The sequence below is a fragment of the Mauremys mutica genome, chromosome 23 (genome assembly GCF_020497125.1).
Source record: "Mauremys mutica isolate MM-2020 ecotype Southern chromosome 23, ASM2049712v1, whole genome shotgun sequence".
Classification (NCBI taxonomy): domain Eukaryota; kingdom Metazoa; phylum Chordata; order Testudines; family Geoemydidae; genus Mauremys; species Mauremys mutica.
Window position 1 is genome coordinate 3309679 of NC_059094.1, and position 15190 is coordinate 3324868.

At 49.9% G+C, this 15190-nt stretch overlaps 1 protein-coding gene across 4 annotated transcripts in view; it reads left to right on the forward strand.

Moving 5' to 3' along the window:
* Window positions 1-15190, forward strand: part of PTAFR (platelet activating factor receptor) — a 47846-nt gene that overhangs the window by 18100 nt on the left and 14556 nt on the right. For all 4 annotated transcript variants that reach the window (XM_044997908.1, XM_044997910.1, XM_044997911.1 and 1 more), the window contains exon 2: window positions 10624-10799. The gene's annotated coding sequence lies outside the window, so the exon portion shown is untranslated. The remainder of the gene's footprint in view (window positions 1-10623; window positions 10800-15190) is intronic.

Sequence of the window (15190 nt, forward strand, 5' to 3'; positions counted from 1 at the left end):
TTACCCCACCCCTGCCCCTTCTCCGAGGCCCCTCGCTCCACCCCACCTCACTCTCCCCCACCCTCATTCATTTTCACTCGGTTGGGTGTGGGAGAGGGTAAGGGCACTGGCTGGAGTTGTGGGCTCTGAGGTGGGGCCAGGGATGCGGGAGGGGGCTCGTGGCTGGGGGTTGGGTTGCAGGGGGCTGAGGGCTCTGGGGTAGGGCTGGGGATGAGGGGTTTGGTTTGCAGGATGGGGCTCCGGGCTGGGACAGGAGGTTGGGGTGCAGGAGTGGGGGAGAGCTCCAGCTGGGGGTGGGGGCTCTTGGTTGAGGCTGAGGGGTTTGGAGTGCAGCAGGAGGGGTGGGCAGGGCCGTCCCTTGGCATACACAGTTGCGTAGGGCACCCAAAAATTTGGGGCACCACCCTCACTGGCCTCAGCTGGAATCCTCTCTTCTCCGGCCCCTCCCCCACACTGGGCTGGCAGGCTTCTCCTCAACCCCACCCCCTCCCTCCCTCGGTCCACAGCCGGCCGGCTGAGGGCTCCAGCCTCTGGCTCTGCCGACCCAGCCCTGGGGAGCCCAGAGCGGCGCAGCCCCGGCCCACTGCTGCCCGGAGCCTGCCTGCCTGCGCCACTCGGTGAGTGTGGGGGCGGGAAGGGGGGGGTTAAAGTGACAGTGCGCTCACTGTCTCTCACAGTTCACCAACACACACACAGTCTCTTTCGCACACACACTGGCTCTCACACCCACATACACTCTGCCTCTCATAATACAGATTGTCACACACACACAGTCTCACACTCCCCAACATACACTGTTACAGAGTCCCCCCAACACACAATCTCTCTCTCTGTCTCTCTCACACGTACTGGCTCTCTCCCACACTCACATACATACACACATGCGCGTGTGCGTGCACACACACACACTCTGTCATGCACACACACTTGCATTATTGTTGTTGTTGTTATTGCTTGGTACTTCCTGTCAGAATGCTTGTGGTGAGCCAGGAGTGGCCAGGGGCTGCAGGTGGGCTGTGGGCTCCAGCAAGGTGCAGCCTCCGTGTGACAGCACAAAGCCTGCCTTGAGCCACTGCCGCAGCGTCTGCTGCGTACGAAGCTCAGTGTGTGTCAGCAATGGGGGGCGGTGGGGGTGGTGGGTGCCCCCTTGATACACGGGTTGGCAGTGCTAGTAGGGGACTGCCTTCAATAGAGCATGGGGCACCAGTTTAATAATACTGTGGATCGTGTGGGGGTGGGGGGGATGCTGTCTAGACACTATTTTTAGAGTACTAGCACGAGCCTTGCAAACTCAAGGGTATGTCTACACTACAGGATTACTCCGATTTTACAAAATTCGATTTTTGGGAACAGATTGTATAAAGTCGAGTGCATGCAGCCACACTAAGCACATTAATTCGGCGGTGTGCGTCCATGTACCGAGGCTAGCGTCGACTTCCGGAGTGTTGCACTGTGGGTAGCTATCCCATAGTTCCCGCAGTCTCCACCGCCCATTGGAATTCTGGGTTGAGATCCCAATGCCTGATGGGGCAAAAAACATTGTTGCAGGTGGTTCTGGGTACATGTCGTCAGGCCCTCCTCTCCCTCCCTCCCTTCCTCCCGCCATGAAAGCAACGGCAGACAACCGTTTCATGCCTTTTTTCTTGGGTTATCTGTGCAGACACCATACCACGGCAAGCGTGGAGCCCGCACAGCTGACTGTTACCATAAGTCTCCTGGGTGCTGGCAGATGTGGGACTGTATTGCTACACAGCAGCAGCTCATTGCCTTTTGGCAGCAGATGGTGCATTAGGACTGAACGCCATCATCATCCTACAGAGATGGGAGTGACTCAGCCAGGTCATTTCCCATTTTCTGCCAAGCGCCCTGACCGGGAAAACCGAGAGGTGTGCTGCTTGCCAGGGGCTAGGATTCACGATGTGACGGAGAGACTGCCGAGACTCATCAAGCCCTCGGATGGCTACCCCTTCCTGCTTCTCCACATGGGCACCAATGATACTGCCAAGAATGACCTTGAGTGTATCACTGCAGACTACGTTGCTCTGGGAAGAAGGATAAAGGAGTTTGAGGCGCAAGTGGTGTTCTCGTCTATCCTCCCTGTGTCAGGAAAAGGCCAGGGTAGAGACCGTCGAATCGTGGAAATCAACGAATGGCTACGCAGATGGTGTCGGAGAGAAGGGTTTGGATTCTTTGACAATGGGATGGTCTTCCAAGAAGAAGGATTGCTAGGCAGAGACGGGCTCCACCTCACGAAGAGAGGGAAGAGCATCTTTGCAAGCAGGCTGGCTAACCTAGTGAGGAGGGCTTTAAACTAGGTTCACCGGGGGAAGGAGACCAAAGCCCCGAGGTAAGTGGGGAAGTGGGATTCCGGGAGGAAGCACAAGCAGGAGACTGCAAGAGGGGAGGACTCCTGTCTCAGACCGAGAAAGCGGGACAATCAGTGGGTTATCTTAAGTGCCTATACACAAATGCAAGAAGCCTGGGGAACAAGCAGGGAGAACTAGAAGTCCTGGCACAGTCAGGGAATTATGATTTTTAATTGGAATAACAGAGACTTGGTGGGATAACTCACATGATTGGAGTACTGTCATGGATGGATATAAACTGTTCAGGAAGGACAGCAGGGCAGAAAAGGTGGGGGAGTTTGCGTTGTACGTAAGAGAGCAGTATGACTGCTCAGACCTCCAGTATGAAACTGCAGAAAAACCTGAGAGTCTCTGGATTAAATTTAGAAGTATGAACAACAAGGGTAATGTCGTGGTGGGAGTCTGCTACAGACCACCGGACCAGGGGGATGAGGTGGACGAGGCTTTCTTCCAGCAACTAACAGAAGTTGCTAGATCACAGGCCCTGGTTCTCATGGGTGACTTTAATCACCCGATATCTGCTGGGAGAGCAATACAGCAGTGCACAGACAATCTAGGAAGTTTCTGGAAAGTGTAGGGGGACAATTTCCTGGTGCACCGGTGCTGGAGGAACCAACTAGGGGAAAAGCTCTTCTTGACTCTGCTGCTCACAAACAGGGAAGAAATAGTAGAGGAAGCAATAGTGGATGGGAACCTGGGAGGCAGTGACCATGAGATGGTCGAGTTCAGGATCCTGACACAAGGAAAAAGGGAATGCAGTAGAACAGAGACCCTGGACTTCAGAAAAGCAGACTTCGACTCCCTCAGGGAACTGATGGGCAAGGTCCCCTGGGAGAATAACATGACGGGGAAAGGAGTCGAGGAAAGCTGGCTGTATTTCAAAGAAACCTTATTGAGGTTGCAGGAACAAACCATCCCGATGTGTAGGAAGAAAAGTAAATATGGCAGTCGACCAGCTTGGCTTAACAGTGAAATCCTTGCTCGTCTTAAACACAAAAGAACAGCTTACAAGAAGTGGAAGATTGGACAAATAACCAGGGAGGAGTATAAAAGTATTGTTCAGGCATGCAGGTGTGAAATCAGGAAAGCCAAATCACACTTGGAGTTGCAGCTAGCCGGAGATGTTAGGAGTAACAAGAAGGGTTTCTTTAGGTATGTTAGCAACAGGAAGAAAGTCAAGGAAAGTGTGGGCCCCTTGCTGAATGAGGGAGGGAACCTAGTGATGGAGGATGTGGAGAAAGCTAGTGTACTCAATGCTTTTTTTGCCTCTGTCTTCACAGGACAAAGGTCAGCTCCCAGACAGCTGCACTCTGCAGCACGGTATGGGGAGGAGGTGACCAGCTCTCTGTGGGGAAAGAAGTAGTTCGGGGCTATTTAGGAAAGCTGGACGAGCACAAGTCCATGGGGCCGGATGCGCTGCATCCGAGGGTGCTAAAGGAGTTGGCCGATGAGATTGCAGAGCCATTGGCCATTATCTTTGAAAAAATCATGGCGATCGGGGGAGGTCCCACGGATGACTGGAAAAATAAGCTAATGTAGTGCCCATCTTTAAAAAAGGGAAGAAGGAAGATCCAGGGAACTACAGGCCAGTCAGTCTCACCTCAGTCCCTGGAAAAATCATGGAACAGGTCCTCAAGGAATCAATCCTGAACCACTTAAAGGAGGGGAAAGTGATCAGGAACAGTCAGCATGGATTCACCAAGGGCAAGTCATGCCTGACTAACCTAATTGCCTTGTATGACGAGATAACCGGCTCTGTGGATGAGGGGAAAGCAATGGATGTACTATTTCTGGACTTTAGCAAAGCTTTTGATACAGTCTCCCACAGTATTCTTGCCAGCAAGTTAAAGAAGTATGGGCTGGATGAATGGACGGTAAGGTGGATAGAAAACTGGCTAGATGGTCAGGCTCAACGGGTAGTGATCAATGGTTCCATGTCTAGTTGGCAGCCAGTATCAAGTGGAGTGCCCCAAGGGTCGGTGCTGGGGCCGGTTTTATTCAATATCTTCATTAACGATTCTGGAGGATGGTGTGGACTGCACCCTTAGCAAGTTTGCAGATGACACTAAACTGGGAGGAGTGGTTGATACGCTGAGGGTAGGGCTAGGATACAGAGGGACCTAGACAAAATTAGAGGATTTGGGCCAAAAGAAATATGATGAGGTTCAACAAGGACAAGTGCAGAGTCCTGCACTTAGGACGGAAGAATCCCATGCACTGCTACAGACTAGGGACCGATGGCTGGGCAGCAGTTCTGCAGAAAAGGACCTAGGGGTTACGGTGGACAAAAAGCTGAATATGAGTCAATAGTGTGCCCTTGTTGCCAAGAAGGCTAATGGCATTTTTGGGTTGTATAAGTAGGGGCATTCCAGCAGATCGAGGGATGTGATCATTCCCTCTACTCAGCACTGGTGAGGCCTCATTTGGAGTACTGTGTCCAGTTTTGGGCCCCACACTACAAGAAGGATGTGGATAAATTGGAGAGAGTCCAGCGGAGGGCAACAAAAATGATTAGGGGGCTGGAGCACATGACTTATGAGGAGAGGCTGAGGGAACTGGGATTGTTTAGTCTGCAGAAGAGAAGAATGAGGGGGGATTTGAAAGCTGCTTTCAACTACCTGAAAGGGGGGTTCCAAAGAGGATGGATCTAGACTGTTCTCAGTGGTAGAAGATGGCAGAACAAGGAGTAATGGTCTCAAGTTGCAGAGGGGGAGGTTTAGGTTGGATATTAGGAAAAACTTTTTCACTAGTAGGGTGGTGAAGAACTGGAATGGGTTACCTAGGGAGGTAGTGGAATCTCCTTCCTTAGAGGTTTTTAAGGTCAGGCTTGACAAAGCCCTGGCTGGGATGATTTAGTTGGGTTTGGTCCTGCTTTGAGCAGGGGGTTGGACTAGATGACCTCCTGAGGTCCCTTCCAACCCTGAGATTCTATGATTCTATGATGACAATGGCTAGCAGTCATACTGCACTGTCTGCTGCCAGCCTAAGATGTAAAAGATAGATGGAGTGGGTCAAAACAAGAAATAGACCAGATTGTTTTGTATTCATTTGCTTCCTCCCTCCCTCCGTGAAATCAACAGCCTGCTAAACCCAGGCTTTTGAGTTCAGTCCTTGAGGGGGCCATTCTGTGTGACAGTTGTTTGTGTTTCTTATTGATGCAAAGCCTCTGCCTTTGTGAAATTTAATTCCCTGTAAGCCATGTCGTCAGTCACCCCTCCCTCTATCAGAGCAACGGCAGACAATCGTTTCACGCCTTTTTTCAGTGCAGATGCCATAGAACGGCAAGTATGGAGCCCGCTCCACTCAACACAGCAGTCAAGAACATTGTAAACACCTCGCCCATTATTGTGCAGTTTATGCTGAACCAGAACCTGGAAAACTAGGCGAAGAGGAGGTGACGGCAGCGCGGCAACGAGAGTGATGAGGACATGGACACAGAATTCTCTCAAACCGCGGCGCTTTGGGGATCATGTTGTTAATGGGGCAGGTTCTAGCTCTGGAACGCTGATTCTGGGCCTGGGAAACAAGCACAGACTGGTGGGACCACACAGTATTGCAGGTGCGGGACGATTCCTAGTGGCTGCAAAACTTTCGCATGCGTAAGGGCACTTTCATGGAACTTTGTGACTTGCTTTCCCCTGCCCTGAAGCGCCAGAATACCAAGATGAGAGCAGCCCTCACAGTTCACAAGCGAGTGGCGATAGCCCTGTGGAAGCTTGCAACGCCAGACAGCTACCGTTCAGTCGGGAATCAATTTGGAGTGGGCAAATCTACTGTGGGGGCTGCTGTGATGCAAGTAGCCAAAGCAATCACTGAGCTGCTGCTACCAAAAGTAGTGACTCTGGGACATGTGCAGGTCATATTGGATGGCTTTGCTGCAATGGGATTCCCTAACTGTGGTGGGGCGATAGATGGAACCCATATCCCTATCTTGGCACTGGAGCACCAGGGCAGCCAGTACATAAACCGCAAGGGGTACTTTTCAATGGTGCTGCAAGCACTGGTGGATCACAAGGGACATTTCATCAACATCAACGTGGGATGGCCGAGAAGGGTTCATGACACTTGCGTCTTCAGGAACACTAGTTTGTTTAAACGGCTGCAGCAAGAGATTTACTTCCCAGACTAGAAAATAATCGTTGGGGATGTTGAAATGCCTATAGTTATCCTTGGGGACCCAGCCTACCCCTTAATGCCATGGCTCATGAAGCCATACACAGGCAGCCTGGACAGTAGTCAGGAGCTGTTCAACTATAGGCTGAGCAAGTGCAGAGTGGTGGTAGAATGTGCATTTGGACGTACACTCACCAGAGGTCCCTTCTCCGGCTTCATGGTCCAGGATACTGCCTTGGGAGGGTTAGGAGGCTATTTCAGTCAGGCTGAGGAAAAGATCCTCGCTGTTGGGGAGAATGGTGTGCTGTGTGCTCTCCACAAGCTCATCCTCCTCCTCCTCATCATCTTCCCCATCTGCAAAATCCTCAGGCATGGCTGAGAGTACCCCCTCCTCGGAATCCACGGTCAGGGGTGGGGTAGTGGTGGCGGCGCCCCCTAGAATTGCATGCAGCTCAGCGTAGAAGCAGCATGACTGTAGCTCTGCACTGGACCGTCCGTTTGCTTCTTTTGCTTTCTGGTACGCTTGTCTGAGCAACTTAACTTTCATGCGGCACTGTAGTGAGTCCCTATTGTGGCCTCTCTCCATCATGCCCATGGAGATTTTTTCAAATGTTTTGGCATTTTGTCTTTTGGAACGTAGTTCTGCTAGCACGGAATCCCCTCCCCATACAGCGATCAGATCCAGTACCTCCTGTACAGTCCACGCTGGAGCTCTTTTTCGATTCTCGGACTGCATGGTCACCTGTGCTGATAAGCTCTGCATGGTCACCTGTGCTGATCAGCTCACCACACTGGACAAACAGGAAATGAAATTCAAAAGTTCACGGGGCTTTTCCTGTCTACCTGGCCAGTGCATCTGAGTTCAGATCGCTGTCCAGAGCAGTCACAATGGTGCACTGTGGGATAGTTTCCGGAGGCCAATACCGTCGAATTGCGTCCACACTAACCCTAATTCGAACCGGCAATGTCGATTTCAGCACTACTCCCCTCATCGGGGAGGAGTACAGAAATCGATTTAAAGAGCCCTTTATGTCGAAGTAAATGGCTTCTCTGTGTGGACTGGTGCAGGGTTATTTCGATTTAACGCTGCTAAATTCGACCTAAACTTGTAGTGTAGACCAGGCCCAAGTCTGTTGACCCAAGCTGGGAGGCTTGCTCCAAAATGCTGTGTAGACATACCCATAGTGACCTTTAGTCCCAGTGAGCTCTTGTTCTCCAGTCAGCTCTAGAGAGACTTTAACACCACAATGTGTGTATGCATTACAGCAGCGAACAGAGGAGAAGCAAACACGGAGAGTTTGCTGGGAACTTGCAAGTACCAGGAGGATGAAGGGGTGATCGTTAGGAGCCAGCATGGATTTACCAAGAACAATCATGCCAAACCAGCTTGCTTTCCTTCTTTCACAGGGTAATTGGTTTGGAGGATATAATATACCTGGATTTCAGGAAAGCTTTTGACACAGTTTCACTTGACATTCTAATAAGTAAGCTGGAGAAATGTGGGCTTACGCAGTGTCATCAGATGTTGGCTACGTGTATGTGTTCTCTCTGCATGCTGCACTGGCTATGGCCAGATAGCCCATACAGCAGGTTCCGATCAAACTGCCCAATAACCACAGACTTGTTTAGTAGCTAAGGCACCCGGCCAGGTTTATTGTTAACGAAGCACGGTCCTAGTATCCCATAGATTCTACAGGATCACTAACACATGTATGCCCATCACAATGGACCGGCTCAGTCAGTGGCAGGACTTTCCACTGCCCCCCGGCCAGCCAAAGACACTCCCAGTCTGAGACTCCATTTTATACACTGATACAAACAAGTTATGTATTGCCCCTCTGACATGGTCAGTTACCACCCTCTGACGTGGTTAGTTACCACCCATTACCTTGTACATGTTGGTTCGATCAAAACATCTCTATCCATCACACTGTCATCCTGACCTTATCTCTAAGAGGGGGTCAGTGTATTTTTGTATCATCCTCGGGGCCTGTGTTTGTACCATACGTGGTATTGGGGTGTTCTGGTACGATCCTTCCAGAAGTGTTTGCGTGAGTGTCCTGTGTCCAGCATTTCTCAGGAATGTGTGTTTTTGTAATACCAGCCCTGTTCTTGCCAGACCCTGTGAGCCTGAATGCAGGCAGAGCCTGACTCTGCTCCCAGCATGGCTCTTACTAACTTTGCTTTATATTAGCAAGGCTTGACCACTACTTTAGTTCAGGCTACAGACCGGACCTCTGATACAAGGGCTTATATCTCAGGCTCTCTTTCTATTACAGGCAGAACTACCGTTAAGTGGACACATAATTGGTTAAACAACCACAAACAAAGAGTAACTATTAATGGAATGATGTCAGATTGGAGGGAGGTCTTAGGGGGGTTCCACAGGGATCTGTTCTGGGTCCAGTATTGTTAAAAATCTCTGTTAATGACCTGGATGTGGGAATAGAGAGCATACTGATCAAATTTGCACTTGACACAAAGCTGGGGCGGGAGGTTGCTGACCATTGGGGGGATAGAGCTAAAATTCAGAGGGCTCTTTACAAACTGGAGAACTGGGCTGTAGATGAGAAAATGAAATTCAACAAAGACAAATGTAAAGTGGAAGAAAAACCAAATGCACACATACAGAATGGGGATAACTGGCTTGGCAGCAGCACTGCTGAGAAGGATCTGGGAGTGGTGGTGGATCACAACCTCAACATGAGTCAGCAATATGATGCTGTTGCAAAAAAAGCAAATGCAATTTTAGGCTGCATTAACAGAGGCACAGCATGCAAGTCATGGGAGGTGATAGTACCGCTCTACTCAGCGCTGGGTAGGCCTCAGCTGGGGTACGGTGTCCAGTTTTGGTCACCAATGTATAGAAAGGATGTAGAGAAACTGGAAAGGATCCAGAAGCAAGTGACAAAGATGATCAAAGGGATGGAATGCAAGTAATATGAGCAAATGCTGAAGGCACTGGGTATATTTAGTTTGGAAGAAAGGAGATTGAAGGCAAACATGATAGCAGTCTTCAAATACTTGAAAGACTGCCATGAAAAAGATGAAGAACAGTTGTTCTCTCTTGCCACAGAGGGAAGGACAAGAGGCAATGGGTTCAAACTATAGCATATCAGATTAAATCTCAGGATAAATTTCCTAACTGTAAGAGCAGTAGGACAATGGAACAGATGCCTCGCGGGGTTGTGGAAGCTCCTTCACTGGAGATTTTCAAAGGGAGGCTGGAGCCAACAGTCTTGGATGGCTTAGACACAACAAATCCTGCATCTTGTCAGGGGGGTTAGACTCACTAGATGACCTTTGTGGTCCCTTCTAACCCTATGAGTCTATGATTGCTCTCCAGTTACAATGGCTATGGGAACCAGAACTTTGCATTCGCTGGCCCAGATCCTAGGCTGTTATGTAAATCATCTTTGGTGCCCTAATCTTGGGGCTGTCAAGCACTAAGTCAGTTCCCAAGAGCAACACAGAGTGGTCCAATGCTGCTTTAAGTTGTACCAGCTGACAATGGCCCCAGGGCTGTTCTGGGAGCTAGGGATTGTCAGGCACTAGGATACCCCAGGCCATGTCTTCTTTCCTCCAGTCAACCCCTACACCAGTGCCTGGTAGAGGGTAGGATAGGAACTGCTAGGATGGCTCAGCAACCTCTGAGGACCCCCTTGCAAAACAGGAGTCCTAGCGTGGCTGGGTTCCCCAGATTTAAGTCTGTTTAGTACTGGTGTAAAGATGCAGAGCTGACTATTTTACTGGAGAATCAGCTCCTGTGGCCTTTGTGCATCAAAAATCCCAGCCTTTATGTAGCAATTAATTTTCTTGGACTTGTAAAGAAAAAGCACCCTGTGCACAGGCCAGCCCTGCTGCTGGGAAAGATGCCATTCAAGTGCTGTTTGCTTCCTGACTTAACCACAGACAAGAGATCGGATTCCTACTTGGCCTCTAGAGGTGAATTGTGATGTCCCTATCTCTTTCAGGAACACAGCCATTAGAAGTAGAGTTCCTTTGATGAAATGCTACTGCTAATGGTTTTTCAGGGACACGCAGTCTTTGCTGTCAATTTGCTTTTCCCCCATGTTTTAGTTTATTTCTCTTTTCCTTCGCCCTGCTATCACATGACATTTCCTCTTCTCTAATGACTTGGCAGGAAGCTTTTGCAATCCTTTCAGTTCTGCAATTCTGATCAATAGAACTGTGTGTGTGGGGAAGCTGCAGCCACAGGCTGGGACGGACAGGACCTGGAAGCAGACCCAGCAAGCAGAATACACCAGTGCTCTTCAAAGTTTGGCATTGGAAAGATCACGCTGCATCCATTCAACTCTGGTAAGCAGGGACTAGCTTTCACTAGTGCTATTCATATGGAATTTGCATTCTAGCCTGAATGACTTAGAATGGTTTACCTGGGTGCGATTGCTGTACCAAGCTGCCATGCTATTGTCTATCATGTATTGGGGCGACACAGCCCAGTGGACTGGGAATCAAGGGACCAGGGCTCTGTTCCTAGCTTTGCCACTGGCTCGCTGCCTGATGTTGGGCAAGTGACTTCCCTGCTGTGTCTCAGTTTCCCTAGTGTAAAATGGAACTAATGATGCTCACCCTTGTTTGTCAAGTGATTGGAGCTCACTGGATGAACATGAAGTATCATTATCCTGGAGACAGAGGTATTGCCTTCGTTCCTGGCTTTGGCCATGCTCTTTCTGATTTTAGAGTATAACATAACAATGACTAAGTGATGACCCTTCCCATATTGTTAGCCAATGGGTGAGGGAAGCCTGCCAGAGCACCTTTCATCCCAGTGGATCCCAGAGCATTTTATAGGCCACATCCACAGGAATCACTTCATCTGTTGCTGAAATGCAGTCACCTCTGGCCTGAGCTCTTAGCAGCAGCATTACTTTAGAGTTTACAAGAAGAAGCAGAGAGAACGATGTACCCCCACTACAGCTGCTGGGGGAATTCTTGGTAAACAGAACTAATTACCCAGGTTGGAATCTAGCCAAGACATCTGTAACAGGTGGCTTTGAGGGCTGGTTAGAGCTCTCAGCCTCCTCCTTGGTTGAGGAGTCTCAGTCTTTAAAGCCAGTGGGGCAGAGGGACCCAGGCCCTCCCTCTCCACCAGGTCCCAGCCCAGAGCCCTGTACATGGCAACCTCTGAACTGGAGGATGGGGGGGACAGATGGAGGGAGGGGTAGCCCCAAGCAGGGAGTCAAAATGCACTGCCCTGGGCTATGTCCTACCAGTCTGTTCAGTTTGGGGTGTGGCCCCTCCAGTGCAGTTTGCTTAGAGGCTTGCTGACCTCTCTTGGGTCTTGCACAGCTCCTTTGGCCAGGCCAGCCGCAGGTGGGTGAGGACAAGCCTCCCAATGCCTCCGTGAGTTACCTGGGGTGCTGGGTACATAGGTCCCCTTGGCAGTCTCCCTTGGCTGGGAAGACAGTGCTCTCTCCCAGGTGGCTGCCTTGGCTGGTAGGCTAGAGCTCCTTCCCCTCAGGTAGAGACACAGGCGCCGTCTTTTTCCTTTGCCCAACCTCCACTCAGCCCCAGGCCCTGCCCCCACTGCACCCCTTCCCCCAAGCCCCGACCCCGCCTCTTCCCCACCTAGTTCTGCCCCCTCCCCCAAGCGCACCCCATCCCCACTTCTCCCCCTCCCCCCAGTGCCTCCTGCATGCCACAGAACAGCTGATTGCGGCGGACTGGAGGTGCTGGGAGGGGAAGGAAGGAGCAGGCTGTCAGTGGGTGATAAGCAGCTGCACATTTTTTTCTGTGGGTGCTCCATGGCCGGAGCACTCACAGAGTTGGTGCCTATGGGTAGCAAGTTCAGCTTTTGCGACCAGGGGCTGCTAACAGGGAGTTTCGCAAGGGAGTTCTCCAGGTGAAGGAGGAGCTAATACAGCATCTGTGGGGTAAGTGACTGTCTGTAGTGTGTGTTTGTTTGTGTTTGGGGGTTACTTGCTGTGTGCTGAGCTTGTGTTTGTCAGTCTGTTTGTTTGTTTGGTTGTTTGAGCGACCGTGTGCTCTGGCTGGCAGTTGGAGGCAGGTTTGAAAGCTCGAAGCCTCTGGTAATTGGCTGAGCCTTAATCAGTGGGCGGGGCATTCACTCAGGCCAGGGCTTTATAAAGCCGCGCACAAGCGACCAGGGAGCTTTGCGAACAGGGAGTTTAGAAGGGGAGTGGGAGTCCCTCGCCGGCCGTAACCCCTTCCCTGTGGGCCCCCCCCTAAAACCTGTAAACCAAACTACATTCCAAAACTCCTTTCTGTAAACCACCCTTCCACTAACTAGGAGACAATGCAGGCAGAAGCCCAGCAGCAGAGTGGGGGCTATCCAGTTTATTGCACTGAGTGTTGCATGTATGATTACCTGCTCTGTGGGTGGGTGGCGTATGTGTGCAGTCGGTGCAAGGAGCTCCTGGCCCTCAGAGACCATGTACGGACTTTGGAGGCCAGGGTGGCGGAACTGGAGGAGCTAAGAGAGGCAGAGAGGTATGTTGATGAGGCTTTCCAGGACACTGTAGAATTGTCCCACCTCCGCTCAGACAGCCCCTGTGCTGTTGAGGAGGAAGAAGGGCCCAGGGAAGTAGAGCAGTCGATGGGAGCAGAGGGAAACCTTCCCGTAGTTGGGACCCTCCTTCCAGATGGTGCTGGGGTTGCCTCTTGCACTGAGGTTGCCTCTCCAGGGGAGGGAACTCCAGTTTCTAGGAAAAGGCAGGTGTTAGTAATGGGAGATTCGATTATTAGAAATGTAGATAGCTGGGTCTGTGATGACCGGGAGAACCGTATGGTGACTTGCCTGCCTGGTGCGAAGGTTGCGGATCTCTCGAGGCATCTAGATAGACTTATGTGTAGTGCTGGGGAGGAGCCGGTGGTCGTGGTACATGTAGGTACCAATGACATAGGGAAGGGTAGGAGAGATGTCCTGGAAGCCAAATTTAGGCTGCTAGGGAAGAGACTGAAATCCAGGACCTCTATGGTGGCATTTTCAGAAATGCTCCCAGTTCCACGCGCAGGGCCAGGTAGGCAGGCAGAGCTTCAGAGTCTCAATGCGTGGATGAGACGATGGTGTAGAGAGGAGGGGTTCACGTTCATTAGGAACTGGGGAAACTTCTGGGATGGGAGGGGCCTATACAGGAGAGATGGGCTCCACCTAAACCAAAGTGGAACCAGACTGCTGGCACTAAACATTAAAAAGGTTGTAGAGCAGTTTTTAAACTAGGAGATGGGGGAAAGCCGACTGCTGCAGAGGAGCATGTGGATCGGACACAGACTTCTCTTAGGGGCGAGTCTGATGATAGAGAATCTCCAGGTTATAGTCAGGAGCAGAGGAATGAGAAGTATAATGTAAGGGCCAGATCAGATGATAAACAGTCACATAAAAAAGAATCTGGCACATCAGAAAAAGGCAGGCTAATAAACAGGGACAAGTTTTTAAAGTGCTTGTACACAAATGCCAGAAGTCTAAATAATAAGATGGGTGAACTAGAGTGCCTTGTGATAAAGGAGGATATAGATATAATAGGCATCACAGAAACCTGGTGGACCGAGAGCAATCAATGGGACACAATCATTCCGGGGTACAAAATATATCGGAAGGACAGAACAGGTCGTGCAGGGGGAGGAGTGGCACTATATGTGAAAGAAAGTGTAGATTCAAATGAAGTAAAAATCTTAAGCGAATCCACATGTTCCATAGAGTCTCTATGGATAGAAATTTCATGCTCTAATAAAAATATAACATTAGGGATCTATTATCGACCACCTGACCAGGACAGTAATAGTGATGATGAAATGCTAAGGGAAATTAGAGAGGCTATCAAAATTAAGAACACAATAATAGTGGGGGATTTCAATTATCCCCATATTGACTGGGAACATTTCACTTCAGGACGAAATGCAGAGATAAAATTTCTCGATACTTTAAATGACTGCTTCATGGAGCAGCTGGTACGGGAACCCACAAGGGGAGAGGCGACTCTAGATTTAATCCTGAGTGGAGCGCAGGAGCTGGTCCAAGAGGTAACTATAGCGGGACCGCTTGGAAATAGTGACCATAATACAATAGCATTCAACATCCCTGTGGTGGGAAGAACACCTCAACTGCCCAACACTGTGGCATTTAATTTCAAAAGGGGGAACTATACAAAAATGAGGGGGTTAGTTAGACAAAAGTTAAAAGGTACAGTGACTAAAGTGAAATCCCTGCAGGTTGCATGGGCCCTTTTTAAAGACACCAAAATAGAGGCCCAACTTCAATGTATACATAGAGGCCCAATTTAAGAAAAACAGTAAAAGAACTAAAAAAGAGCCACCGTGGCTTAACAACCATGTAAAAGAAGCAGTGAGAGATAAAAAGACTTCCTTTAAAAAGTGGAAGTCAAATCCTAGTGAGGCAAATAGAAAGGAGCACAAACACTGCCAACTTAAGTGCAAGAGAGTAATAAGAAAAGCCAAAGAGGAGTTTGAAGAACGGCTAGCCAAAAACTCCAAAGGTAATAACAAAATGTTTTTTAAGTACATCAGAAGCAGGAAGCCTGCTAAGCAACCAGTGGGGGCCCCTTGATGATCAAAATACAAAAGGAGCGCTTAAAGACGATAAAGTCATTGCGGAGAAACTAAATGGATTCTTTGCTTCAGTCTTCATGGCTGAGGATGTTAGGGAGATTCCCAAACCTGAGCTGGCTTTTGTAGGTGACAAATCTGAGGAACTGTCACAGACTGAAGTG